The sequence below is a fragment of the Gossypium hirsutum genome, chromosome D08 (assembly GCF_007990345.1).
Source record: "Gossypium hirsutum isolate 1008001.06 chromosome D08, Gossypium_hirsutum_v2.1, whole genome shotgun sequence".
NCBI classification, from domain to species: domain Eukaryota; kingdom Viridiplantae; phylum Streptophyta; class Magnoliopsida; order Malvales; family Malvaceae; genus Gossypium; species Gossypium hirsutum.
This window is the reverse complement of record NC_053444.1, coordinates 21870533-21876981: the sequence shown is the minus strand read 5'-3', so window position 1 is coordinate 21876981 and position 6449 is coordinate 21870533. Positions and strand designations below refer to the sequence as shown.

Sequence of the window (6449 nt, the reverse complement as noted above, 5' to 3'; positions counted from 1 at the left end):
AAAATGCAAATGTATTTACGTAATCACAAACAATTAATTCAATCTAGAGGCCTAAAATATAACTCTTTTCAAGAGTTATCGCACCCCCAAACCTGAATTATTGCTAGTCTTCAAGCAAATAATGTATGAATATGCATGAATGCAAGGAGTTGCTAAAACAACCAATCCTCAATTATACTACCAAACCATAATGAGCATATTGTGTACCTCTATTCTTAGCAATCTTCTACTAAAATAAAGAGAAATTGCTTACAGTTCTTGTAAACATATTTAGCAAATAAAGTGCAGAAAATGTTTCCTAAAGGTAAAAGTTCCTAAATATTTCAGTAATTAAAGCTATAACAGATTTCTTTTGAATATACCTAGGTTATATCTCTCCTAAAGTCAGTTTTTTATTCACATTTATTCAATTTCCAGCACAAATTTTTTCTGGGGAATTCATATTGTTACATGATTTTATACTTGACAACCTCAATGGAGCATACACTAGACTGCTATGTATTATATCATGTCACAATTTGAATATAAATCTCTTATGAAACAAAAGCTTTTAACTAAAAAGATGGATGAAGCAAACAAATACTTTCTTAGCAATTTAGCCTAAATTCAGTGGAGTGTCCCTAAAATATATACTTTTTTAAAAACAAACACTCATATCAAAACTTATTTTTCCGATCAATAATATAATAGAGTAAACAAAATATTACTGACCTACTCAACAGATTCAAACATTGAAGTATTCATATTATTTCACCATGACATAAATTATACACTATTAATATATTGAATTTAAGTCAAGAAGTCCTAAATTTATTCAAAGAATGTTACTATAGCCTAATTTCATTTATATTTCAATTATTCTACTTTTAGAGATTCATTTTCAACAAATTTCCTATGCTAAACATGCCTAAACAACTATCACAATATTTTCTAAGGTTACAAAAAAGAGTTAATATCCTCATTCAACATCATTGATAACCATATACTCACATAATCAGGTAGTCTATATGCACAACATACCCGTAAACCTAATGGATGCGTTGTCTTATATGCATAAACATGAAAGAATTAAATAAATAAAATCTACATGAATGCAATATACAAATATAAACTAAAATGAATGAAAATTATCAAAATAAAAGCTTGGATGGGAAGAATGTTACTTTACTTGGGTTGTGTAGATTTCCTTGCAACTCGTTTTTAATGTTGCGGCCTGTCCTAGTCACCACTATTAGCTCAAACGGTTTTACCAATGGCCTTCTTGAATCTTCTTCTCTTAAGCTAGTTGATGGGTACCCCTTCCTCATCATCTCCAGTATCTGACTTTGTGAGCTCATCAATTAGTTGATGAACTAGATGTTCCTAGGTAGTTATAGGGGCCTTGGATTGTGGTGCAGGTATAATAGTATAAGTGGTATCCATTCCATCATTATCAGATTCAATGTGGACATATTTTGTCCAGGCTTCATCTCTCTCTGGTTCTTGGTTGTGTGTGGGAGCAATAGTGGGTTCTTCATCTTCTGCTTCAGGATTCAATAGTACTTCCTTAATAAAAATAGGAAATGGTGGCATTAGGCGCGAGAAGTTTTTTTGCAGAGATTTACAAATGACAATATCACATTGGAAGGTACAAAATATGGCCTTCACCTCTTGAGCTTTGCCAAAGTTAGTGACAAGAATTTTCTAATGTTTTTCCAACTCATAAAATTATTATTTCAAACCCTCTACAACTTCAATCATTTGCCGCTCAAAATCAGTGTGAGAAGCCTAGGGGATAGCAGAAGTAGTCCTAGAAGGAGAAGATGAAGGTGTGCCAATTTGCCTTGGTATTTCCTCGCCAGCCAATTTATGTGTAATGGGCTTAGTAATAGCCCTTTTGTTAAAAAGGTGGACTTCATTTGGTGATAGGGGAACCTTGATTCTTTTGCAGAGTGCAATGATCAGTGAGGGGAAAGTTAAGGTGCTAGCATTCTTTTTGGCACAATGATGAATCCCACAAAAGATAATGTTTCCAGCATTAATCTTTCGGCCCACCATTATGGAGTGAAGAAGCAATAATCAATCCCTTGAGATTACAGGATTATGTGTAGAAGGAATGAGATGGGTTTTCAAGAAATGGTACCAAATCTTGCATTGAGGCTTTAATAAAACTCTATCGACGGTGTAATTGTCATTTCTTGAAATTGACCATTGTGTTCCTTCCACACAAACATCAGTGAGAACTTGGGTTAAGCGCTCTAGGGACATTATCTTCACAAAGTCAGCATACTCGTCAAGACCTTAAGACAATCCATATTTGGCATTGATGGAGTCCTCATAAAATAAAACTGATGTGCCATGCACATATACAAATGCATTGTTTGGAGAACTAATATAGGCATAAAACTCTTTCACTAACTTTGGGAAGATATCGTCAGGATAGAGAAAGAAGATTCCCTATCCATGCTTTTCAACAACTGATGAGATGGCCTTTGTATACCCTATGAAAGGAGGATCCTAAAAAAGGAATACTTTTTCCTTGCAAAATGGTCTCTTAGAGATATTTTTATGACATTTATCTTCAGCATGTTTACTGAAGAAGGTGTGTGGAAAGGCAGATGTCAAAGCAAAAGTTGTTTGGGAAGTCATTGAAGAAAATATAGAAAGCTTAAAAATGAAAAAGGCTATATTTTATCGTGGTTATGACTGAATTGGCTAGGTTAAAATGTGGGAGAGAAAAAATTGTGACATCTGAGATAAGATTGGCCTTAATCAGGGTCTGAAAAGGTAAAACAATTGGCATTTAGCGAGAAAAGAAAATGTATTTAGTGCAAATTTGTAAAATTAAAAGAATTGGGCTAATGGCTTCAATTTGTATGTACTCTGGCCCAAAAAGAAACTTGTAATAAGAGAAAATAAACAATTAAGTAAATTTATTGGGTAACAAAGAAGAAAAAGTAAAAATAAAATAGATGAAGAAAATTTTTGTAAGAAAACAATATTAAGTGTTTTAAAGAGAAATAAAATTTTTGTCAGGAGTTATAGGTGCTCCAAAATATTGTTTAGGTCTTGACCATTGAATTTGAAAGTGGATCCTATTTTTCCATCTTTAACATCAACAGCTCCATGAGGGTATATCCGCTCGACTCCGAATGGTCCAGACCATCTCGACTTTAATTTGCCGTGATATAGTTTAAGTTTGGAATTGAAGAGCAAGACTTCTTGTCCAGGTACAAATTACCGTGGAAAAATATTCTTTTCATACCATCACTTTTTCTTTTCTTTGTATAGTCTAGCATTCCCATAAGCTTGAGCTCAAAATTCATCCATCTCATTAAGCTCTAGTAAGCGATGAGTTGCAGCAGCACCCCAGGCCATGTTTAGTTTCTTGATTGCCTAAAATGCTTTGTGTTCTAGCTCAAGTGGAAAATGACATGGTTCACCATAGATAAGCTTGAAAGGTGACATTCCCAACGGTGTCTTGAAAGCTATGCAGTAAGCGTACAAGGCTTCAACCAACCTTGCTGACCAATCCTTGCAGTTGGGATTGATAACTTTCTCCAGAATTCGCTTGATTATTCTATTGGAAATTTTAGGTTGTCCATTTGTCTTTGGGATTGACAACCCCATATATGTTTAGAGCGTTGGAAACTAATCTGCAGTCAAAATGTGAACCTTCATCACTAATTAAAGCATGAGGGGTACCAAACCTAGTAAAAATATTTGTATGCAGGAATCTCAGAACTGATTTAGCATTATTTGCAGGTAAAGCCACAGCATCAAGACATTTGAAGACATAATCCACAGCGACAAGAATGTATATATTGCCCTAGGATGGTGGAAATGGACCCATGAAATCAATCCCCTATACATCAAATAATTCCACCTCTAAAATATTTTGTAGCGGCATTTTGTGTCTCCTTGATAGTTACTAGTTCTTTGACAGTGATAACTGCTTTGACAGAACTCATGAGCATATTTAAACATGATTTTCCAATAAAAACCAAATTGGAGAACCTTTGCAGTAGTTCGCATGCTTCCAAAATGTCCGCCATAAGGTGCAGAATGACATTGATGCAGGATACTTTGAATTTCATAATCTGAAATACATTTTCGAATTACTTAATTTGCACACTGCTTGAGTAGAAGTGGGTCATCCCAGTAATATTACTTGACATCGTGAAAGAATTTCCTTTGTCCTTGATGATTGAGCACATGTGGTAGCAACCCACTGACTAGAAAGTTAACAATATCAGCATACCATGGCAATGCCATAACCAACAATAACTACTCATCAAGGAATTCATCTTTAATCATTTGACTATCACCATAACTATTCCCTGCTTCCAGTCGTGACAAGTGATCAGCCACTTTATTTTTAGTGTCTTTCTTATCTCTAATCTCCAAATTAAATTCCTACTGCAACAATATCCATCTAATGAGTCTGGGCTTGCCTTCTTTTTTCGTCACCAAGTATTTAATGGTAGAATGGTCTGTATAAACTATGGCTTTGGTGCCCACTAAATAAGCTCTAAAGTTTTCAAAGGCAAATACCAATGATAAAAATTCTTTCTCCGTAGTGATATAATTGAGCTGTGAATCTGTTTAATATCTGATCTATAAAAGGTAGAGGGAAATGGTCCTTCTTTGTAGCTTTGTTGAGCATTCGAGAATCCATATAAACTCTCCAACCTGTGACGGTACACATGGGAATGAGTTTCTTTGTTATCATTGCTAACTATAGTGACCCCTCCTTTCAGGAACTTCTGAACTTTCCTTCTTGGTTAAGGCATCATTCACAACTCCTGGCAGTTGAGTTGTCACTTAAGAGTGTTATGGCCTTACATTGTTCCTTTCCTTGAGATCGAGAACTTATTGTGTCACTAGGCCATGCTCCTAGTTGTCTTGAACTTAATGAAGTGGCAATTTTTCCCACTTGATTCTCTAGAGCTCTTAAGGAAGTAGCCTGGCTCTGAAGAATTACATCGTTCTTAGCCATATAGTCCTTTAATTGAGCTTCCATAGTTGTTGTTGAAGATGAAGAACTTTGTTGCACATTTTTTTGCGACATTGGTTGACTGTATCCAGATGGTACACCAGCCACATCCTGTCAATTACCATTATTGGCATTTCCCATTCCTTAATTGCTCCAGCTGAAATTGGATGTTGTTTCCACTCTGGATTGTATGTGTTGAATTAGGGATTGTTTTTGATACGATTAAAGTTCCCCATGTAATACGTAGAGGCTAGATTGGATAGGCATTCATCAGAAATAGAATCTTTTCCGCGATATACGCATGTTAGTTCTACAACCTTTATCTCCTACACTCCAAAAGGTCTTTTCAGAGTTTTAATCATATTTGTTAAAGATGATACCTGAGCCATTAAATATGTAATTGCATCAAGTTCCATTGGTCCAAAAACTTTTCTACTAGTACCATCTCTGGTAGTGGGGTACTGATAATCATGGTTTATTGTTATTTCCAGAATTTTGTATGCTTCATTGTAGGATTTTTCAAGCAATGTCCCATTAACAGATGCATCCACTACCATTCGCGTATGAGCATTTAATCTATTGTAGAACATTTTCATCTGTGTCCAATGTTGAAAACCATGCATCGGGCATTTTCTAATTAGTTCCCTAAAACGTTCCCATGCTTCATATAATGTTTCATCTTTCGACTGCATAAACAATGTATTATGGTTCCTAAGCTTGGCATTCATGTTGGGAAGATTGTACCTAAGTAGAAATCTCTGACACAGTTCATTCTAAGATGCCACCATATCTAATCATAACATATTCCACAATGATCTGGCATGAACTCGCAATGAATAAAGAAAAAAATTCATCTAAAGGCATCTTCAGGGGCACCCTGCGGCCTGAGTGAGTCACAGACTTCAAGAAAAAGTCTCAAGTGCATTTGGATCTTCAGTAGGTAAACCACTAATGTGACAGTCCAAAATTGACCCTAGTCGGGAAGTGGTTTCGGGACCGCTAAACCGAGTCACCGAAAGGTTTGAATGTGATGTTTATTGTCTAGAATATGTAATCATGAATGTGTGAAAAGTTCAAGCTTCGATTTAGTCGATTGCATGTGAATTTAGTCAAATGTGATAGGTCAATGCATGAGGACCTATTAGTGCATGTGGAAGAAAAAGGGGACTTGCATGTCAAAGTGCCCAATTCTTGATAAGTGGCCGGCCAAGCATGACTCCATTCCTCCAAGTTTATGTTGTTTATTATTTAATATTGGTAAGTAAATTAAAATAAATTAAAGAAAGGAATTAAAAAGGAAGAGATGAATAAAATAAGGAGGGAAGAGGGAGTGTTCATCTTTTTTTTTCTTTGGCTATTGCCGTGAGTGAGGAGAAGGAAGGGAGATTTGGTTATTGGATTTTGGCTTGGAAGATGGCTAGAATGAGGTATGTATTGAATGATTCTTGAAAATCTATGCATGTTTGAGATGGTT

At 35.4% G+C, this 6449-nt stretch overlaps 1 non-coding gene across 1 annotated transcript; it reads left to right on the top strand.

The window, feature by feature from the left end:
• Nucleotides 1-5587: 5587 nt before the first annotated feature.
• Nucleotides 5588-5694, top strand: LOC121220402 (small nucleolar RNA R71). Its single transcript, XR_005917604.1, has one exon. It is a non-coding gene; the product is annotated as a small nucleolar RNA R71 (small nucleolar RNA).
• Nucleotides 5695-6449: the final 755 nt, after the last annotated feature.